Source organism: Protopterus annectens, chromosome 2.part0 (assembly GCF_019279795.1).
Source record: "Protopterus annectens isolate FY-2018-M chromosome 2.part0, PAN1.0, whole genome shotgun sequence".
Taxonomy (NCBI): domain Eukaryota; kingdom Metazoa; phylum Chordata; order Ceratodontiformes; family Protopteridae; genus Protopterus; species Protopterus annectens.
This window is the reverse complement of record NC_056728.1, coordinates 201,962,537-201,986,224: the sequence shown is the minus strand read 5'-3', so window position 1 is coordinate 201,986,224 and position 23,688 is coordinate 201,962,537. Positions and strand designations below refer to the sequence as shown.

General features: G+C 45.9%; 1 protein-coding gene across 1 annotated transcript in view; it reads right to left on the bottom strand.

Moving 5' to 3' along the window:
• Positions 1–23,688, bottom strand: part of FN1 (fibronectin 1) — a gene marked incomplete in the record, with an annotated part of 4,425,379 nt that overhangs the window by 4,048,175 nt on the left and 353,516 nt on the right.

Genomic DNA, 23,688 nt, shown 5'->3' with positions numbered 1-23,688 from the left:
TTAAAATTAAAATTAAAATTAAAATTAAAGCTAAAATGGTCAGCTAACTGACCATCAACTCATCTTAAACCCAAAAAAAACCCAACTTCTTTTCCACCCAACCAACCCAACACCTTTCACACACTTTACCATTCAATCCAACAATGGTACCATTATTTCTCCTACTACCAGTGCCAAACTATTAGGAGTAATCGACAATAAACTACGATTTGACACCCACATTATCCAAACTATTAAAATGGTTAACAAAAAACTAGGGTCTTTATATAGGTTAAAAACCTTCCTAACTCCAGCCGCTAGACTAGCTACTGCCCGCTCGCACCTCTTATCCACCTTACTTTACGCCTCCCCAATCCTTATGAACCTCAACAAGTCTGACCTCAATCGTCTCTCCACTTCTTATAACAACATTGCTAGATTCATCACTGCCCTACCCTATAGAACACACCACTGCATTAACCTGAAAAAACTTGACTGGCCAGAATTCCCTAATCTTCTACTTGAATACCAACTTATAGAAGCCTTTAAAATCCTGAAACATCCAGATAACACCCCTGCACTAAAGAACATCCTAACCCCTTACTCCAACCTAAGTTCTCTTCGCTCATCTAACAAACTCTTAATACAAACTTGCAAGTCCCATAATCTGGGCGGCGATTCACTGTACTCCAATATTATTGGCAATGTATGGAATTCTCTTCCAAATAAGCTAACGTCCTTACCATCACTAGCTCTATTCAAAAAAGAACTAAAAATCCACTATAAATCACATTGGCTCTGCCCATGCACAAACCCTGACTAACTTTCCCATGAGCAATTCTTACAAGTAGGCAATTTTTGTATTATTCAACTAAGTGTGAATTAACCAGAATGTAATGAAATGTAATCAATTGTACCTTCTCTCTCTTAATACAATGTAATATGTCTTTGTCTTTTGTAACAATATATCACTGTTTAACCCTGTTGGAGCTTTTCTCCCCGGGACTCCGCTGAAAATGGACATGTATCCAGTCGGACTATCCCGGTCAACAAATGTAAAATAAAATAAATAAAATGACCCAAGGGCTTCTTTCCTCTGATGGCAGTCTGTTAACTATAGGTTCGTAGGTTGGTACTAGGCTATCGGCACTAGGGCTTCTACAAGCCTAGCCATAACAATTCCCTGGCTATTACTTCCACACTATATTCTACCCTGGACCCCTGTCTAGCAGGGTGAGTGACGTGATCCCTGGGGTTAATTTCTCTCCCATCCAATCGTCAATGTTCCGTTTGAAGAGGAATGAAGAGGCAGTCTGCTTGACATGTATGGGCAGTCTATTCCAGAGTCTGGGCAGTCTGAGTCAAGAGCCTCTCTCTCCAGCATTTTATTGTGATGACAAGGTTTAGATCCCTGGAGCGTGTAGCTCTGAGGGATTGGGATTTCTTTAAGTGTAGCATGTTCCAGAATGGGTACATGTTTTTTCCCCAAAGGGGGGAACTATACATTTCTTGGCACTGAGCTTGAGCCCATGGCTCTGGCACCAAGCATCTGTTTCTGTAAGGCCCATTTCTAGAGTAACCACAACATTTGGGGAGTCAATAATGGCTCCCAGTTTGCAGTCATCTGTGAACTTTGTTAGCCAGAATCCCTTAGTGTTGGCCTGTACTACAGAGAAGTAGATGCCAAACAAGAGCAGTTCCAGGACTGACCCCCGAGGTACTCTACTCATCAGAAGCTGGATTTGGACTGGGCTACTTTTACAGTGTGGGTTCTGTCAGTAAGCCAGTTGGCTTGTATTCACACACACACACACTTGCCCCTCGCTTGCACACACACACACACACACACACACACACACACACTTGCCCCTCGCTTGCACACACACACACACACACACACACACACACACACACACACTTGCCCCTCGCTTGCACACACACACACACACACACACTTGCCCCTCGCTTGCACACACACACACACACACACACACTTGCCCTCGCATCTCACACACACACTTGCCCTCGCATCTCACACACACACACACTTGCCCTCGCATCTCACACACACACACACACACACACACTTGCACACACACACACACACACACACACACACTTGCACACACACACACACACACACACTTGCACACACACACACACACACACACACACACTTGCTCACACACACTTGCTCACACACACACACTTGCACACACACACTTGCACACACACACTTGCGCACACACACACGCACACACACACTCGCCCTTCGCATCTCACACACACACACACACTCGCTTGCACACACACACACACACACACACACACACACACACACTCGCTTGCACACACACACACACTCCTCGCTTGCACACACACACACACACACACACACACTTGCCCCTCGCTTGCACACACACACACACACACACACACTTGCCCCTCGCTTGCACACACACACACACACACACTTGACCCTTGCATCCACACACACACACACACTCTCCCCTTGCTTGCACACACACACACACACACACTTGCCCCTTGCTTGCATCCACACACACTCTCCCCTTGCTTGCATCCACACACACACACTCGCCCCTTGCTTGCATCCACACACACACACACTTGCCCCTTGCTTGCATCCACACACACACACTCGCCCCTTGCCCCTGCTTGCATTCACACACACACACACACTTGCCCCCTGCTTGCATGCACACAATCACGCACTTGCCCTGCTTGCATTCACACACACACACACACACTTGCCCCTTGCTTGCATTCACACACACACACACTTGCCCCTTGCTTGCATTCACACACACACACACTTGCCCCTTGCTTGCATTCACACACACACACACACTTGCCCCTTGCTTGCATTCACACACACACACTTGCCCCTGCTTGCATTCACACACACACACTTGCCCCTTGCTTGCATTCACACACACACACTTGCCCCTTGCTTGCATTCACACACACACACTTGCCCCTTGCTTGCATTCACACACACACACTTGCCCCTTGCTTGCATTCACACACACACACTTGCCCCTTGCTTGCATTCACACACACTTGTGGCTTTAAAACAGTCATAGTCCATAATACCTCACTGGACTATATGAAGAGGGACATGGAGCTCTCAAGTGTCCCAGGTGGGTATGAATCTAGCCTCGAGTCGCATCCTACCTTTAGCCATGATTATACAACAGGACCAGCAAAAATGACCTACTTCAACAAATGGCTTAGTTTCTGGTGTCACAAAGGGATTCAATCTGACAGCTTGGGTAGACATAAGACAAGCCACTATGCTTTTCAAGAGATGGTTTGCACTTATCACCCCTTGGCTTCTGAATATTGACAAAAACTTTGTCACCATAGTGCCTTTTTTAGGATATGCCAAGTTAAGCCCGCCAACATAATAAAAATCACTCAGAAATACCTAAAGGTGCTGCTTCTCAATGCTAGTAGTTTAAATATAAAAAAAATGTATTACCTGGAAGCACTCTTTACCCTAGAAGATTCACACACATATGCAGTCACAGAAACAGTTCAGAACCATAGTAATCACTCTGGCTATTAACGTCTACAATGCCTTTCATACATTTTGATCCCCCTCAGCTCTGAATAAAACATATGGAGGAGTTGTTTCAATGTTTTTAAAGCACTAATACAATGCTACGCTGGTCCAAAAACATAACCAGTGTGAGCTGCTGCTTGCCCAACTAACCACAGGTGTGAACCCCCATCAAATCCTTGCATAATAGTAGTACTAAAAATAGACACAGGAATGTTTAGAGGAGATGCATTAAACAGGTTACAAAACTAAACAAGGAGCGACATTAAACCATACAACATCAAGTTAGTATCTAATCATACTGCCTATGCTGATAAAGCAGTTTCAATGTCCATAACTGAAAAGTCTGGTACAGTACAATTAACACCACTAAAGCTACTGATGTGTTACAGTAAGACAATCTAGCAGACCTGGGTGAACGGTCAGTTCGTACAAAACCAGTGTTAATACAAAATATCAATGCTATTAATACATATAAGTGTAAACAAATTGGTGCCGCTGATGAAATTATATAGTATTCTCTCCATTCGTAACGAATGCTCCTGCTATGCTGACCCAGCAGAAAGTACAGTTGTGTACCTACCATAAATGTAGATGTTAGAGTGTTATTCACTGTTGCAGTCATTATGCTCGGGTTATCCTGCTGGCAGGCAGTCAGCCTGAACTCCAAAGTCTTGGTCCAGCGTATGCTGCTGTTGCCTCTTCCCTGACGTCAGTGTGCCAGGAGTATAAAAGATGCAGCCGATGCCATTTTCTTCAGTTTTTCTTGCCCCAGATGTCAGGTGCCCCCAAAAGGGTAGGCTAAAAATTATGCCAATAAACATGCATGCACTAAGGTAATTATTTTCTTCATCTACAAGCAAATACACCACATAGGTTGTATAGAATAGAGAAGTACAGATAAGACCCAGCAAAGGAAAGGGGGATGGTGGGAGGGTAACCTGGACTGCAACAGTGAATACACTAACATCTACATTTATGGTAGGTACACAACTGTACTATGTTCATAGTGTTACCCTGCTGCAGTCATCACACTTGGGTAGAATCCCAAAGCTAAGGATGGGTGGAGGATTCATAGAGGGTTAGAGGAGGCTAGAAGGCCCTGCAGAACTGCAGTGGCGAAGCCAGCTCTAGTCTTAGAGTAAAGTGGTAAGTAGTAGTGTTTGGTAAAGGTGTGTACTAAACTCCAAGTTGCAGCTTCCAAAATATTCTTGGTTGGAACCCCCGAGGAAGGCTGTAGATGTAGTTGTTGCCCTTGTAGAGTGGGGCCTAATGGTAGCAGGAACTGGTTTTCCATAGGTTCATAGGTTCATACTAGGCTATCTGCCCGAGGGCATTTACAAGCCTAGCCCATAGTTTTGTGGCTTATGGGTATAACAAAAACTAATGCAATGTCCTATCCATTTGGAAATGGTTTGTTTTGATATAGCCTTCCCTTGTGAAGCTGTAGCATAGGATACAAAGAGCTGGTCAGATTTTCTGAAAACCTTAGTTTTATCCAAGTAGTAACCAAGTTGCCTGTGAATGTCCAAGGAATGCAGGAGTCTCTCCTTTGTTCTGTGGATTCGGGAAGAAGCTGGGAAATGGATGGTTTGATTTAAAGCCACTGGAAACCACCTTAGGCATGAAGGAAGGATTAGTTCATAGAGAAACTTTGTCTTGATGGAAAATGAGAAAAGGTTCCACTGCCATTAGTGCCTGCAGCTCTGAGACTCTTCTAGCTGAAGTTATTGCTAGCAGCAGGGCAGTCTTCCATGACAGAAACTGTAGATCTGCAGAGAAAGCTGGTTCAAAAGGGAGGTAGCGTAAGTTAATCCAGAACAAAATTGAGGTCCCATGTTGGTGTAGGTGCTCTCCTGGGGGGTCTAATGTTTTTTGCCCCTCTGAGGAACCGCCTTATAAGTGGATGTGAAAATAAGGGTGGATCCATTTGTAGTGGGCTGAAATAGCTGATGCATGGATTTTAATGGAAGAAAAAGAAAGTCCTTTGTGGAACATCTCAGTTAAATGCTGTAGAATCTGAGGCATGCGAGGCTGAAGTGGGTTTTGGCCTTCAGCTTGGTTCCAGGCGCAAAATCTTTCCCATTTGTCAGAGTAGGCCTTCCTGGTGCAGGGCCTCCTAGCTTCAAGAACATCCATAAAGTACAGTTTTGTACCTACCATAAATGTAGATGTTGGAGTGCTCATACAGCTGCAGTCATTACAGATGGGCTATCCTGCCATCAGGCGGGTCCTCGGTCGGCCGAATTCCAAAGTCTAGGTCCAGCGTCGGTTGTAGTCGCTTCTTCCCTGAAGTCAGTGCGGCAGGGGTATAAAAGAGGCAGCCGATGCCATTTTCAGTTTTTCTTGCCCCAGATGTCAGGTGCACCCAGAAGGAAGGCAAACAATGTTATGCAAAAATGCAATGTTGCTAAATCAAAAAACAGTAGTTGCAAGCAAATACCATAAAAGAATACCCCAAAGAGGTTATATGAAAAGGCGTTTGTCAAAGCCTGTCCTAAGAGGGGATGGAGGGAGGGAAACCTGGACTGCAGCTCTGAGCACTCATATCTACATTTATGGTAGGTACAAAACTGTACTATGTTCATCGTGCATACAGCTGCAGTCATTACAGATGGGTAGAATCCCAAAGCTAAGTAAGGGTGGTCGGCACTAAGTGGAACTAGGAGGGGCTAGTATGCCCTGCATGACTGCTGTGGCAAAGCCCGCTCTAGATTTAGAGTATAGTGGGAGGTGATGGTACTTGGAGAAAGTGCGCACTGAACTCCAGGTGGCCGCTTCCAAAATGTCCTTAGTAGGGACCCCCCCCCCCCCCCGAGGAAGGCTGCAGAGGTAGCTGTGGCTCTAGTGGAGTGGGATCTGATGCATGCAGGCACAGTTTTTCCATGAAATGAGTAACAAGTGTATGCAATGGGCTATCCATTTTGAAATCGTCTGTTTGGAAATGGCCTTTCCTTGAGCACCTGCAGCATAGGACACAGAGTTGCTCAGATTTCCTGAATGGCTTTGTCGTGTGCAAATAGTAATGAAGTTGTCTGAACATCCAAGGAATGCAGTAGTCTTTCCCCTTTGTTTTGTGGATTAGGATAAAAAGCTAGGTAAGTGGATAGTCTGATTCAAAGCTACACTGGATACTACCTTTGGCATAAAGGTAGGGTTGGTTCGTAAGGAAACTCTGTCCTGATGGAAAATGATGAATGGTTGCACACCCATGAGGGCCTGTAGCCCTGAAACCCTGCGTGCTGAGGTGATAGCCAGAAGAAAGGCAGTTTCCCATGACAAGTATTGTAGGTCTGTTGAAGCTGGCTCGAAGGGAGGAAGGGTCAGCTTTTCCAATACGAAGTTGAGGTCCCAAGCAGGGACTGGTGGTTTCCTTGGGGGTTTTATATTCTTTGCCCCTCTGAGGAACTGTCTTGAGAGGATGAGAGAATAAAGGAGGACCTGTGTTGTATTGTGCAGAAATGGCTGAAGCATGGATCTTGGAGAAGGAAAGTCCATTGTTTAACATCTCAGCTAGGTACTGTAAAATTTGAGGTATATTTATTACCCAAAGATTCTGTCCCTTTTCTTGATTCCAGGCACAAAATTGTTTCCATTTGGTGGAGTAGGCTTTTCTAGTAGGTCTTCTGGCCTCCAAGACGACATCCTGCACCTCCTTGGAGAGGAGAATCTGTTGGGGAATCAAGGAATTCTCCATGAAGCTAGATTTAGGGTTTTGAAATGGCTATGAAGGGTCTTGTAGTTGTGCTGGGACAACAGAAGAGGGACTAGAGGTAGGGTCCATGGTGGGGAATGTGTCAGGCTCTTCAGGAGCGTATACCAGTGTTGTCTTGGCCAGTCTGGAGCAATGAGAATAATTTTTGGCCTCTCTGCTCTGGCTTTTAATAGAACTTTGGGCAGCAGCGGAAGAGGCGGGAAGGCATAGACGGTCAATGTTGCCCAATTGAAGTAAAGTGCGTCCACATTCCAGGCCTGTGGATGATAGGTCCTTGAACAAAATTTTTTCAACTGGCAATTTCTGTGGGTAGCAAAGAGATCTGTCTGGCTGTCCCCATGCCTGAGTTATCTTTGTGAAAACTTGAGGATGCTACTTCCATTCGTGAGGATCTTTCATATTTCTGCTTAGGTTGTCTGCCAGTGTGTTTTCCTTCCCTGGCAGAAATTGTGCCTGTAGTTGAATTTGCAATTCCAGTGCTGTGTTCCATAGGGTCATGGCTTGCCTGCACAGAGTGTATGAATGAGTTCCCCCCTGTTTGTTTATGTACCACATCACTGTGGTGTTGTCTGTCCTTATCAATAGCTGGCCTGGATGAATTGGGTCTTTGAAGGTCATAATAGCATTTTGCACGGCTAGCATTTCCTTTTGGTTGATGTGAAGGTGCTTCTCTTTTCGGGTCCATTTTCCCTGAATGCCATTGAAGTTTCCTCATATGCAGCTTTGCACATGGGATTAGTAGGATGCAAGATGCCATGAATCAAAGAGCCTGCAGGACTTTCCTTGCAGTTAGCCCGGTGAAAGTTGCCATTTTTCTGAAGTATTGAGACAGTTGCCCTTGTCTGGTGTGAGGTAGGCCATCTGGGTGGTTGTATTTAAGCTGGCACCCAGGAAAATTATTTGCTGAGAGGGTATTAGATTTGATTTTTTTGTTGACTGTGCATCCCAGGAAGTTCAACAGTTTTATTACAAATGCCAGGTGCTGCAGTAGTACGTCCTTGCTGTCAGCTTGGATCAGGCAGTCGTCCAGATATGGGTAGATTTGTATCCCTTGTAGTCTGCAAAAGGCGATTACTGATGACAGACATTTCGTAAACACTCTGGGTGCAGTAGATAAGCCAAAGGGCAATGCAGAGAAAGTACAGTTTTGTACCTACCATAAATGTAGATGTCCGATAGGCATGCATCTGCAGTCCTTACAAATGGGTTGTCCTGTCGTCAGGCAGCCCCTCGGTCGGCCGGATTCCAAAGTCTGGGTCTGGCCTCGGCTGGTGTCGCACTTAACCCGACATCATAGCAGCGGTTATTCGGGTATAAAGGCATCAGCCAATGCCATTTTCCTCTGTTTCTTGCCCCAGATGCCAGGTGCCCTCTAGGAAGGCTAAATGTGGATAAATGCAAATGGTTCCAAATAGTAGAGAGCAAACAAAAAATAAGCATGTATGTACATTTATACAAACAAATACACCATAATAGATTCCCCCAGCTAGCTAATAGATGGGCAAATACCCTAGGAGTACCACAGAGGGGAAGGAGGGTGGGTAATCCTGACTGCAGATGCATGCCTATCTGACATCTACATTTATGGTAGGTACAAAACTGTACTATGTCCTTCAAGGATGCATCTGCAGTCCTTACAAATGGGTAGAATACCATAGCCAAACTGGGGGAGGAGGAGAAAGATTATGTAGTTAAGATCCCTTGCAAAACAGCAGTGGCAAAACCTGCTAGGGATCTGGAGTATAAAGGTAAATTATAATGCTTGGCAAATGTACGCACGGAGCTCCAAGTAGCAGCCTCTAAAATGTCTGGTAGCCACTCCTCTTAGAAAAGCTGTGGTAGTGGCTGTAGCCCTTGTAGAGTGAGGACTGATGTTTTCTGGAGTCTTCTTCCCATGGTAGGAGTAACAAAATCTAATGCAATTTCCTATCCACTTAGAGATTGTCTGTTTTGAAATTGCTTTTCCTTCCATTCCTGTTGCATATGCAACCAGTAGCTGGTCAGTTTTTTCTATTGCCCTTGGTCTTGTCCAGGTAGTAACGTAATTGTCTATGTACATCCAAGGTATGCAACAGTCTTTCTCCCCTGTTCTGTGGGTTGGGGAAGAATGTAGGTAGGCGGATAGCTTGGTTTAAAGATACCCTGGAGACCACCTTTGGCATGAAAGTAGGATTTGTTCTCATGGACACTATCTTGATGGAAGATCAGGAAGGGCTGTACTGCCATTAATGCCTGTAGCTCAGATACCCTTCTTGCTGAAGTGATTGCAAGCAGGAAAGCAGTTTTCCATAAGTATTGTAATTCTGCTGTTGCTTCTGGTTCAAAAGCAGGGAGTGTTAACTTTTCTAGCACAAAGTTCAAGTCCCATGCTGGCAATGGTGGCTTTCTAGGTGGTTTTACATTTTTAATTCCTCTCAGAAACTGCCTGAGCAGAGGATGTGAGAAGACTGGAGGATCCAAGTTGTATTCTGCTGAAATAGCTGATGCATGAATCTTAATGGAAGAATAGGACAGGCCGTTGTGGTAGAGCTCTGCCAAGTATTCCAGGATGTTGGCTATGTTTACCAGTGACGCATTTTCTCCTTTTGCAGTATTCCAAATGTGATATCTTTTCCATTTTGCTGAATAATTTTTTCTTGAGGGTCTGTGAGCCTCCAAGATAATGTCTTTAACCCTTTGGGATAAACTTGGGTTATTTGGTCTTATGCAATGTTCCAGGCAGTCAGCTGCAGTGTTTTCAGGTTTGGATGCAGGGTGTTGTAGTTGTTCTGTGTTAACAGTAAGGGAACCAGTGGTACAGGCCATATTTGTTCCAGAGACATGCTCCTCAGTAATGGGTACCAATGTTGCCTTGGCCAGTCTGGAGCTATCAGGATGATCCTTGGACAGTCCTCTTTGATCTTCAATAGCACCTTGTGCATCAAAGGAAGTGGTGGAAATGCATATGCTGTCAGGTTTTTCCAACTGAAAGATAGGGAGTCCACTTTCCAAGCAAGTGGGTGGTACGTCCTTGTGCAGAATTTCTTCAGTTGGTGGTTGCGTGGGGATGCAAATAAGTCTATTTCTGGTAGTCCCCATTGCCTTGTAATGGTTTTGAATATGTCCGGATGCAGCATCCATTCGTGGGCATCCGTGGTAGTTCTGCTTAGTATGTCTGCTAGTATGTTTTCTTTTCCTGGCACAAAAATTGCTTGCAACTGAATGTTGAGGCTCAGGGCCACATTCCAGAGGTCCATTGCAATCCGGCATAGAGGGTATGAATGTGTGCCTCCCTGTTTGTTGATGTACCACATAACTGTGGTGTTGTCTGTCCTTATCAACAGTTGACCTTGTCGAAGAAATGGTCTGAAAGTCTGAATTGCCAGTTTTACTGCCAGCATTTCCTTTTGATTTATGTGTAGGCGCAGCTGGTCTTGAGTCCATAAGCCTTGTATGCACTTGTCCAGCATGTGCGCCCCCCAACCGAGGTCTGAGGCGTCCGTTGTGATGGTCTGGCTTGGTTGAGTGCTGTGGAAGGGCAGTCCTTTGATTGACAGGCCTGAGCCCACCATTTGAATTCTTGCTTTAGGCATGGGATTATTGGAATTTGGGTTTCTAGGCTGTGCTTGTGCTGAGACCATAAATTCCTTGGGTACCACTAACTTTCTCATATGCAGTCTGGCATGTGGAACCAAAATTATGCAGGATGCCATGAAACCCAAGGCTTGCAGGACTTTTCTTGCTGTTAGCTGGTTCTGTTTTGTTAATGCCAAGAAGTAGAGAGGGAGTTTCTCCTGTTTTTCTACTGTTAGGAATGCTATTTGTTTTGATGTGTCCAGCTCTGCACCCAAAAAGGTTATCCTTTGGGATGGTATCAGCCTTGACTTTTTTATATTGACTGTGTATCCCAGGGCTTGCAGTAGATAAATGACCCTTTAAGTCTTCTGCTAGCTTGTTTTTGTTGTCCGCTTGTAACAGGCAGTCATCCAGGTAAGGGTAGATTTGAATCCCCTGAAGCCTGCAATGAGCAATTACTGATGCCAGGCATTTCATGAACACTCTAGGCACAGTAGATAAGCCAAAGGGCAATGCTGAGAATTGATAATGCTCTGATCCCGCAAGAAATCTGAGGTATCTTCTGCAATTTTGTAGTATGGGGACGTGCAGGTATGCCTCCTTGAGATCTACAGCTACCAGCCAAGACTCCTTGCCCAACATGGGAAGAAGCTGCTGTAGGGTCAGCATTTTGAATTTTGGGACAATGAGGTATGTGTTTAAAGCGGACAGGTCGAGAATAGGTCTCCATTGGTTTTCTTTTCTTGGTACCAGGAAGAGCCTGTAGTAAAATCCTTGTCCTTGCTCCATAGATGGTACCTTTTCTACAGCTCTCATCCTTAGTAAGAGAGTTATTTGCCTTAGAGCTTCTGCCTTTTGATTTGGAGGTAGGTTTGGCATTCCTCTCTTCCTTGGTAGAGTATGGAAGCGAAACCTGTAACCTTGGTCTATTGTCTGCAAAATCCACTTGTCTCTTGTGATGTAATGCCAGTTTACTGAAAATAAGGCTAGCTTTCTGCCTAAGGGTGCTTCTAGTTGTTCCCTGGCAGGCGGTGCTAGAGCCAAGTCACTGTGATTGTCCTGTAGTCGTGGTGGTGGCTGTACCTCGCTGGTTGTTAGCCTGCCACTGCCGTCCCCTGTAGGCACCTCTGGATTGACCCCTGCCTCTGAGCTCTGGTGGTGTCTGGAAAGGACCAATTCTTGGAGGGCCAATTCCTGCTAAGAGCAGTACAAGCATCATTAAAAGCATCACCCACAACAGTAAGTACTGGAGGTGGGACCTGTAAGAAATCTTTGACTGTCTGGACAGATTTTGCCTTCTCTTCCATCTTCTTCAGCACCTGTTGTGCAGGAGAGCCAAACAAATTGATCTTGTCCATGGGAGCATCTAGTAGCTTTGATTTAACATGATCTGGTAAGGCCTGCTCTTTTAACCATGCATGTCTTCTGATCACTGTGCCAGTCATGGCTGATCTAAAGGAAGCCTCCAGTGCATCATAGCCGCATTTTAAGGAATGGTTACTGACCTGCTGAATGTTATGTACCATTTCCTGAACAGATTTTTTGTCTAATGGTTCATCAGAAGACAGCTTTTTAGTTAACTGTTCTAAAATAAATTCTTGATACTGGATCATGTGGAATTGACAGTTCAAGGCCCTAGCTGAAAGAGTAGCAGAAGTGTAAACTTTTTTACCCCATCTCTCTAAGGCCCTAGATTCCCTTTCAGAGGGGAGGGGGTTTTTGGTAGAGGTAGCTGCTACAGCCTTGGGTCCCTGGGAGATGGTTTCGGGATCCGCAAAAGGTGCCTTATACAAATGATAATGTGTGTCCGGAACCCTGTAGTACCTATCGGGCTTAGCAGGGGCCGGAGGAAGAGAATCAGGAGGAATGGCTAAAGGCCTATGCTGTGGCAAATGCAAAAAGGTTCTAAGCCTTTTCCTAGAGTCTGAAAAATCCTGGCCCTGCCATTGAAATTGTTCCCTCATAGCATGCAAGGTTTCCCCAAAAGAAAATTCCTCAGGCGGAGGCGCAGAAGGAATGGACTCTTCTGCATCAGAGTCCTCAAGGAGAAAAGGGGGCCTCTGGAGGGTCTGAATTATCCGATTCGTCAGAGGAGCCATCTGAAGAAACTGGCTCAGGGGGCTCTACTCTAGTCCTCTTCTCTGGAGGTGGGTGAGAGGCCCTATCTGGATGTGGTTGGGATCCCCGGATCAAAGAAATGAGATCCTCTGCTAGACTAAGCATTTGTGAACTAGAACTGGGCCTGTGAGAGGGGGTCTTAGCAGGCACAGTCTTGGTAGTTTTTGCTGCTTTAGCCCTGGCAAAGGCCTTGATCGACATGGATGCAGGAGGACTAGTAGCTCCACGTGCAGGGGTAGAAATATCCAAAGGGATAGTATCTGATAAATCCTGTGAACCTGCAGGAGCAGGTGGGATTTCAGTAGCAGATTCAGCCAAGCTGGATGAGGCCTCGGTAAGTGGCAAGTTTTCAGCCGAAACAGAGACACTCGCGGTTGGCTTAACCGCGGTTTCGGCCGAAACCGCGGACCACGAGTGTCGGTCCTTTTCCTTGCGTTTTTTTGGAAATTTGCGTAGTCGGAGTATCACACGGCATAATGTAAGCAAAAGCGGAGCCGAAAAACTCTTCAGCAAATTCAGACAGACGTGTAAGCGTTCATCGGTTGAAAGAAGCACAGGCTAGACAAGCTGCTACGTCGTGGTCTGGGCCTAAGCAAGGTAAGCAGTAAGAGTGGAAATCTTTGAGGTATTTGTTTCCCACAATTTAAACAGTTATTCACTTTTTCTGACATCGGCTGAGGCAAGAAAGAGTCCCCAACGGGGTACTTAGCTTTTTAGAAGTCTTCAGTGGTAGTAGAAGTATTAGGTAGTAGAAATCTCTGGATCTGACTGACTGGCACTTGCGAACAGCTTCTGCTTCGGGCGCCACGAGGCAAGAAAGACTGAGGAAAATGGCGTCGGCTGATGCCTTTATACCCGAATAACTGCCGCTATGACGTCGGGTGAAATGTGACACCAGCCAAGGCCAGACCCAGACTTTGGAATCTGGCCGACCGAGGGGCTGCCTGACAACAGGAAACCCATTTGTAAGGACTGCAGATGCATCCTTGAAGGACATTTGGTAATGGGTTGAACCTGCAAGAAATCTGAGGTATCTTCTGCAATCTTGTCTGATAGGGACATGCAGGTACGCCTCCTTGAATTCCAATGTTACCAGCCAAGACTCCTTGCCCAGCATGGGAAGAAGCCGCTGTAATGTGAGCATCTTGAATTTTGGCACCTGTAGATATGTGTTCAGGATGGATAGGTCTAAGATAGGTGCCTTGAGAGGGGGTCTGAGGAACCTGTTTTTTGGTTTTCATGGCTGCTTTAGATTTAGTGAAGGCTTTAATAGAGAAGTATGAAGGCCTGAAGACCCCTTGAGAAATGGCAGGCCTGTCTAAATTCTGAGTTTCCCTGCCAGGAGTGGCGTCTGTATCTGTAGTAGGAATGGGGGCAGAGGAGCCTGCAACCTCTGGTACTGAAGACACCGGTAATGTAGTGTCATCGGTACTCAGGAGCTGCGTAGGCGACTCGCTGGGAACCGGTAGTCTGCCTTAGCGTGGTTTCTGTAGATGGTGCGGACCTCATATGTCGGTCCTTATCTTTGCGTTTTTTGCTCAAAACTGGAGTCAGAGTATCAGACAACATAATTAAATTTTTTGCCAAAAAAGTGAAGGGTGAACTCCGCCAGACGCTTAACAGTGCGCTCGTTGAATCTAGCACAAACAGCAGGCTGAGAAGTCGTGGTCTGGGCCTAAGCAAGGTATACAGAGAGTGGAAATCCTTACGCGACATTTGCTTCCCACATGAAATGCAATTAACTTTTTCTGACATCGGTCAGACGCAAGAAAGGTTTCCCCAACGGGGTACTTAGCTTTCAAGAAGACTTCGGCTGAAATACTTTCGTAAATCTCAGGAGCTGGCCAACCGGCACTTGCGAACTGCTTCTGCTTCGGGCACCATGCGGCAAGAAAGACTGGAGAAAATGGGGTTGGCTGCCTCTAATACCCCTGCCACACTGACATCAGGGAAGAAGCAACAACAGACGCCGGACCTAGACTTTGGAATTCGGCCGACAGAGGAACCGCCTGATGGCAGGATAACCCATCTGTAATGACTGCAGCTGTATGCACGATGAACATCTGCTTGGGAAAGAGGAGCTGGCTGGATGCCTAGTTGATTTGCCATGCAGCCAGATTCAAGGTTTTGAGCTGGCTGTGTTGAAAATGATTTTGCTGTGTGAGCAAATGAGCAATTTGTGGCAAAAACCAAGGTAGGCCCTGGGCCATATTCCTTAATAGTGGGTACCAGTGCTGGCGTGGCCAGTCTGGGGCTATGAGCATCAGTCAAGGTCTCTCCTTTCTGATTTTCAGAAGCACCTTTGTGAGGAGAGGCAATGGAGGGAAGGCATATACAGTCAGGTTTTTCCAACTGAATGAGAGAGTGTGTCCACTTTACAAGCTTGATGGTGAAGTGTCCTTGTACAAAATTTTGTTAGCTGATAGTTTTGGGGGCTGGCAAACAGGTCTATGTCTGGAAGGCCCCATTTTTTGAGTTATCGCAAATACTTGTGGATCCAGTTTCCACTCGTGGGGATCCATGATGTTCCTGCTGAAGTAGTCTGCCAATGTGTTCTTTTTTCCTGGCAGGAATTGAGCTTGTAACTGAACTTGGTAAGCCAGTGCTGTGTTCCACAAAGTCATTGCTTGCCTGCATAGTGGGTAGGAGTGTGTACCTCCTTGTTTGTTTATGTACCACATTACTGTGTTGTTGTCCGTCCTTATTGTAAGTTGTCCTGGATGTAATAGGTTCTTGAAGGCTGTCAGAGCATTCTGTACAGCTAGCATCGCTTTTTGATTGATGTGCAAATTTCTTTGATCTGCAGTCCATATGCCTTGAACGCACTGTCCTGCCATGTGTGCCCCCCAGGCGTAGTCCGATGCATCTGTTGTCATAGTTTGCCTGGCTGGGGGCAAGGTGAAAAGCTGACCCTTGAGGTAACATGCCCGTGACCACCATAGAAACTCCTGTTGTAGGCAAGGAATGAGAGAACATTGAGTCCAAGCTGCGACTGTGTTGAGACAATACACTTTTTAGGTACCACTGTAATTTCCTCATATGCAGCTTTGCAAATGGTGTTTGTAGTATGCAAGATTCCATGAAGCCCAAGGCCTGCAGAATTTTTCTTGCAGGGAGTAGGGTTTTTGTTGCCATTGTTTTGAAATATTGAGTCAGTTGTAGTTGTCTGGCATCAGATGAGCCTTCTGGGCCATTGTATTCAAGCTGGCACCCCGGAATGCATATTTTGTGAGGGTACTAGTTTTGATTTTTCATTTACTGTGTACCCCAGGCAACTTAGATGTTTTACAAAAGCCAGATGTTGTAAGAGGATGTCCTTGCTTTCTGCTTGGATGAGGCAGTTGTCCAGGTATGGGTATATTTGAATTCCTCTGTCTGCAGTATGCAATTACTGGTGCCAAGCATTTTGTGAAAACCCTGGGCACAGTAGATAAGCCAAAGGGCAGTGCAGAGAATTGGTAATGGGTTGAACCTGCAATTAAACGGGGGTATCTTCTGCAACTTTGTCTGATAGGGACATGCAGGTATGCCTCCTTGAGGTCCAACGTTACTAGCCATGCTTTCTTGCCCAACATGGGAAGAAGCTGCTGTAGTGTTAGCATCTTGAATTTGGGTACTTGTAAGAAGGTGTTTAGAATTGAAAGGTCCAGAATTGGTCTTCAGGCATTGTACTTTCTGGGGACTAGAGAGTCTTGAGTAAAATCCTTGGCCTTGCTCTCGTGTAGGTACCAGCTGAATAGCTCTCATTCATGAGCTGTAATTTGTTTTTGTGCCTCTGCCCATTGATTTTGTGGCAGGTTTGGCATTCCTCTTTTCATTGACAAGGTGCGGAAATGGAATCTGTATGCTCGTGAAATTACGTCTAGGACCCATTTGTCCTTTGTGACAATGTGCCAGTTGTCTGAAAAAAGTGTGAGTTTTCCTCCCAAGGGAGCTGCCGAGAGTGTTGCTTGGCCAGATGAGGTGCAAGTCATTGAGTTTGCCTTCTGGTAGTTCGGGACCTGTCTTCTCCTCCCTTCTGTGTTGCAGTGCCCCATTGTCGAGGTTTGTATTAGGCTTGTGGTTGTCCTATGCCTCTTGGATGTCTGTATTTACCCCTCTGTGGTCTGTCAGTAGCTGGAAAGGACCAATTTTTAATTGGCCAATTTCTGCTGAAGCGAGGGGGCTGTACCTGTAGAAAAGTATGTTTGCCCACCTGTTCAGCTGCATGCAACAGATCCTGCATTTCTTTCAATTCAGACTGTTGAGGGAGTGTGCTCATTTTTTGTTTTAGCAGAGACATAAGAAATTTAGCATGTGAAATTGGCAATTTAGTGCTCTCATAGCTAGAGTGGCTGAGGTGTAAACCTTTTTCCCCCCACCTGTCTAGTACTCTGGAGTCCCTTTCAGAGGGTACAGGATTTTTTGCCATAGAAGCCTTAGCCCCTTTGGGACCCTGGTAGATAGTCTCTGGATCAGCAACAGGGCTTTTTATAAAGGAATTTGCGAGAATCAGGCACTCTATAGTATTTGTCTGGTTTGGCTGGAGCAGGAGGCAGAGAATCTGGGTTCAAACTAGATTCTAAGTAATAAGTAAACATCATCCACAATGTCAAACTGGGGGGATAGCAAGTGGTCTGTGCTGGGGGAGTAAAAAACTGAGCCTTTTCTTTGAGTCAGAGTAGTCCTGACCTTCCCAGTGAAAATGTTCCCTCAGTGTGTAAAGTTTCCCTAAAGGAGTAGTCTTCAGGAGGAGAAGCTGAGGGAATAGAATCCTCAGCATAAGAATATTCATAAGGGGAGAAGGAGACATCTTGGTCCTCTGAGAAGCCTGAGGAAATAGACACTTGATCAGAGGAGACAATCTTCCTCTTGTCTAGGCCTTTTGTTGTGTGGGGGTCGGGAACCCCCGATTAAAGAGATCAAATCTTCAGCCATTTTAAGCATCAGTTTCTTGGGTATGGGGCCTTAGAACTGGAAACTGAAGTGCAGTCTTTTTAGGTTTAATAGGCGTCTTAAGCTTAGGATACGTTTTTATGGTGAGCGTCGACCTGAAGATGCCTTCAGAAACCGAAGGTGTTTCTGCAGCATAGACATCTGCAGAGTCGTCGGTAGGGGCTGAACAAAATGGCTGCGGCCTAGCGCTCTCCACCAAAGGCTCCGAAGTGGTCTCTGGTTCCAAATCTGCGGTGGTCAGGGGTTGCAGAGCCTCACTGAAGACCGGTCCAGCTGAGGCCTCGGAGTCTGGCTTGGGCCTAGACTGCCTGTCCTTATCCTTGCATTTTTTTGTGCACGCTGGTAGTCGGTTGCTCCGACGGCATAGTGTAGTTAAATTTCTAACAAAGTTGTGTCATGCGAAATCAAAGCGTCTTTTTATAGTACGCTTATTAAACCTAGCACAAAAATGACAGCCAGTGACGTCGGGGTCTGGGCCTAGGCAAGGTATGCAGTAAGAGTGAAAATCCTTATGAGGTATTTGCTTCCCACAAGAAACACAATTGTTAACTTTTTCTGACATGGGTCTGAGGCAAGAAAAGTTTCCCCAATGGGGTACTTGGCTTTGAAGAATTCAGATCTGAAATTAGACTTCGAAAATCTCAGGAGTCGGCAGACCGGCACTTGAGAACTGTTTCTGCTTCGGGCACCGTGCGGCAAGAAAGACTGAAGAAAATGGCGTCGGATGCATTATATATAACCCTGGCGCACTGACTTCAGGGAAGAAGTAACAGCAACAGACGCCGGACCAAGACTTTGGAATTCCGACAGACTGTCAGACTGCCTGATGACAGGATAACCCAAGTGTGATGACTGCAGCAGGGTAACACTATGAACATCTGTGGTCTTATCTGAACAATTTCAATGGGCCTTGTTTCACTGTGGGCTGGAAGGCCTTTAGGGTCAAAAGTATTGCTCATGTCAAATATGGATATTCTCCTGTTTGGCGGAATCTGACCAAGCATCCTGGACTTCGGGAGCCCATGGTTGCTCCCCACCCCAGAACTGAAGCATCCATGTACATTTCTTGCAGTGACGGGGGTCCTGTAGGGGTAGACCTGGGTTGCAGTTCACTTGCTTCAGCCACCACTGAATCTTTGAGGCAAGGTAAGGAGATTTTGTACTGCAGAGGATGAGGCCAGAGTCCATATGGACCCTTGGGCACAATTTCATCTCATGTGGAGACTTAAGAGGGCAACAAGAGAATGGTTGATGCCATGTGATCCCAAGAGCTTGAGGTACTGCAAAAGCAGTCAAGTCTGTAGGCTGAAGGACAGTGAGCAGGTACTGCCTCAAGTTTTCCACCCATTGGAGATGGAAGGCCTTCATGATATCCATCCTTATCCTGCAACCCAGGAAGACAATGTCCTCAGAGGGGGTCAGGTTGGACTGTTGTAGGCACTAGATGTCTGTAGATACGAGGGATTCTTTGCAGTCCATCTGAGTAAGTAGGTCGTCTAAGGGAAATTTTTGAATCCCTTGGGTCCAGCAGAAAGCCACCACTGGTGACTAGCACTTTAAGACCTTGGTGTTGTTGAAAGATCAAAGGGCAAGACTGATATTTGATTATGGAGGTCAGAGAAATGTAGGCATATCCTGAAATTGGGCCTTAAGGGGGATGAAGGTAGACTACTGTCCAGGATGGTCATGAACCCGAGGCAAGATCCAAGGGAAAAGGGTTTGCAGAATGAGCATCCAAGGAGTGGGCACTTGCAGAAAGACAGAGGTGGAAGAAATCTAGGATTGGTCTACAGTTCCCTTCTTTCCTTGGGACAAAGTCTAGGAAAGAATCCCTCTCCCTTTTCTGTCTGGGAGGACAGGTTCAATAATACCCTGGGCAATGAGGTTTTTGAGAACTGGTTGAAAGAGCAGTTTCTGGGGGCTGTAGAAAGCCCCTCCAAGACAGGATAGTAATCCAGGTCATGAAATAATCCTTCATTATGGAGACCCACCTGTCTGTGGCAATTTTGTTACACACAAGAGAGCACTTTAGGAACAGGGGGCTGAAGTTCGGTGGGTGGGGGGGGGGGGTTTGAAGAGTGGCAGGTAGTCCTAGACTACCTGCCCTGTCTTGAAATTGAGGTTTCTGTTCTGGAGTCTGGACAGGCCTGGAAGGAGTCATTTGCTTCCTGGAAGTTTTCCTGGCCTTGGAAAGAGGAACTGAAGCAGAATGTTTCTTGCAGTTTTTCAAGGGTAGTTCCCGTGAAATTTGGGGATAGCAACAAAAAAGTGCTTAAGGTCTTAAGTCCTTCCCCTTTTATTGTAAAATCTTTAACTGCCACTTTTGTCCCAAAAATCTAAGCTTTGCCCCGATGTCATCGGGTAGAGGCTGTGGTCTTAGACAAGAATATCTGCTCAGGACTGAGACAGATGCAGCTGAAGCTTTTGCAGCATCTAGCTGCTCCTATTGGAGTGCCTACTGACCTGAGAGGTTAGAGAAATGAGGCTGAACAGCTGAGCTTTGGCAGAAGAATCTGGAATGCCACTCAGTTAAGTGGCTTTTTGGAAAATGGTTAGTGTATATTTCATAGGTAGGTACTAGGCTATCGGCCCAAGGGTCTATGTAAGCCTAGCCAACAAGGTTCCCTTGGCTTATGCCATCCAAGAAAGTTATTTTATATTTAATCTTTGTTAACTGGGAAAGTCAGACTTGGAACACAGCCAATTTTTAGCGGAGGCCGGGGAGAAATGCTCTAGAGGCATGTCTTTGCAACGTGGGAGGAAACTGGAGCACTGGGAGGAAACTCACATGAATGCAGGGAGGACATGCAGACTCCCACAGAAGGCACTCCAGCAGAGAATCGAACCAGAGAACCTCTTGCTGTGAGGCGACGCTACCGCTGCATCACTGCGCCATCCTTTTGACGTATGGGTTTGATAATTTTTTTGCCTTTAATGCCAAAGTGGAAGATACTAGATACTTAAACTAAGCTGTTAAACTGTTTTTGCATATACTTTATTGTATACTATAATCTTTTAATACTGCATCACATTTTTATTTTTTTCTATCTTTTTGAACAATGTTAATTTCTTATAATGTACTGTAATTATTGTACTAAAAGTTCTGTACTCCTGGAGCTTCTCCACTGAACAGGCCAATGGCTCAGACTAACCCAGGTAACAAATGTGTAGACCTTCCCAAGGTGTTCCATGGCCTTACTGCCTTTGTCAGTAGAGAGGAGGGAAAAAGTGGAAGGAGTATAGATCCCTTATATCCACGTAGACAGGCAGTGCCAGGGTCAGCTCCTGGGCATTTATCTAGGAATTTACCTCCCTCATGGACTTTGCAGAATCTAATCAGGCCTTCACAGTGCAGAGGGCTGAGAGTCTGCATTAAGAGACACGGCATTAAATGCATCCAGCAATGCTGATATGGAAGAAGAGCCAGGGGAGTCCATCTGAAGATGAGTTTTCTGAGCTTCTGTCATCGCATAGAAATCCCATTTGAAATGCTCCCACATCTCCGAAAGGTAAGACCCTCAGCTGAGTAATCTGCCTCTGCAGATTCTTTGGGGAGGCATAGCCAAGGGGGGAAACAATTGGGAAACAAGAAAGGGAATCCTCTGAGGAAGAGAGTAAGAGGATTCCTCCACTTCCACCTGGGAGGTAAGGCCCAAGGCCTAGGACTCATCACATGAAGAGCCACTGGGGATGTTGAGTGAGTACCAGGCCTTAAAGCCGTGAAGGCATTAAAACAAATTCTACAAAAAAAGCCTGCCCATCTGGCTGGCTCTCTGCAGGTGGAGAAAAGGACTGTTGTGCAAGAACTTAATATAACCTTAGGACGTCCTTCTCTACATGCTGCTTTATTTAGGATATCAGGGAGTTTGCCTCTGGTGAACTCCTGCATCTGGGCATTAGAAAAGTTAACGCTACAGCTAGGGTGCATGTGACATCCTGCACCTCTTGTATGTCTGGTATAAAGCAGAAGTCACCACGCACCTTTCTCAGAACTGAATGTCACCTGAAGTAGTGACTACGGAGTGGGTACTCTGGGAATCAGGCAAGTGTGAGGGAGAAGGCTGGGTGGAAACTGTATAACAGTATATGGAAGAGGACATCCAAAGTTATGGAAGTTCTTAAACAGTACTACATACTTCTATGTATATGCTGCAGTATTCATGGCACTGGGGAGAGTGCAAAAGCTCCTGTCCTAATGAATGGGTAGCAGACTAGAAGCACTTTCCACAAACCCATGAAGGATGGCTCTGGCAAACCCTGCCCTGGCTCGAGACCATATCCAGTTTTATCTAAGTGAAAGTGTGAACCAAGGACAAAGTAGCTGTTTAGAGGACAGCAGCTGTGTTCGACCCTTTAAGGAATGCCCCCGAGGTCACAGCCATGGAGTGCGCCTTTACTGGAGCTGGGAGTGACCTACCATGGTTAGTTTGGCAAAAGGAAATGGTTTTAGTTATCCAAAAGGATATGGTTTGCTTGGAAACAAGTTGACCCAGGGTTCTTGGATGATAGAAGATTAACAGCCTGTCAGACATGCAGAAAGATTTGGTTTTGGCCAAACAGTACCCAGGCTGTGTATACGTCCAGGGAATGAAGCATCTCCTCTGCCTGGTTCTGTGGGGAGGGGAAAAAGGTTGGCAGACAGTCTGATACATATCCTGTCCTTGTGGAAGACAGTCAAGGACTGGTTTGCCTTGAAGGCATGGAGTTCTGATACCCTTTCTGGCGGAGGCGACTGTCACCAAGAGTATACTCTTCCAAATACAGTGTTGGAGGGTGCAGTCTTTGGGTGGTGTCAACTTTTCTAGGACAAAAAGGGCATGAGATGCAGTGCCTCCCTGAGTAAGAGGGGCTTCTAACCTAGATGCTAAAGGTGGTACCAATGGCAGGCATGCTGAGATAGCAGGTGAATTTTAATGGAGAAATATGACAGACCAGAATACACAAGGTCCCAGGTAGGACAAGGCCACTGTAGTCAGTGGTTGTAAGCAGCTTTAACACCATAAAGAAAAATCTCTTCCACCTTGACAGGTAAGTTTTAGGAGTTGGTGTTCTAGCCTCCTGAAGAACCTGGATCATGACCTCTGTGTATAGGTGTCTGAAGGGAATCAACATTCCAATCACCCACAAAATGAGATTCAGAGTGGAAAATTTGGGCTCAAGTATTCTTGTCCTGTGTGAGCAGGTCCAATTGCTGAGGTAACGTGTGGTTATTTACCTTGGCTAGGTGCAGAACTCTGAATGAGGGGGAAGGGGAAATGCAGAGGCATACATCCCCTTCCAGATGTAGACAGCATCTGCATTTCAAGCCTCTGGGTGTGGTGCCCTGCAGCAGGTCAGTTGTCTGTTAATGGGGGAGGAAAAGCGATCCACATTTGGAATACCCCATCAGACCTGGTCCAGAAACGCTTCCCTGTTCAGCAGTCATTTTGAAATAGGATCATGATCCTGCTCAATGAATCTGCCCTCACATTGTCTGTGGAGGGGATATATATATTCTGCTTGGGGAAGGAAGGTTTTGTTTCTCCAGGGTGATTTTCCAAGCCTGCAGTGCTAGTCTGCACAGGAGGTAGGACCTTGTCCCCCCATTTGTTAAAGTACCACAGCACAGTGGCATTGTGTACCACCTCAGGGTGCCTGGTAGAAGCTAACCCTAGAAAATTTCCAAGGCCAATATTAGGGCTCTAATTTCCTTAACACTGATGTGATATTTTTTAGTGGGGGTCCATGCATTCCTCAATCTCCATTCTTAATGTTGCACCCCAGCCTGTGTCTGAAGCATCTGTAAAGGTCTTGGTTGGGG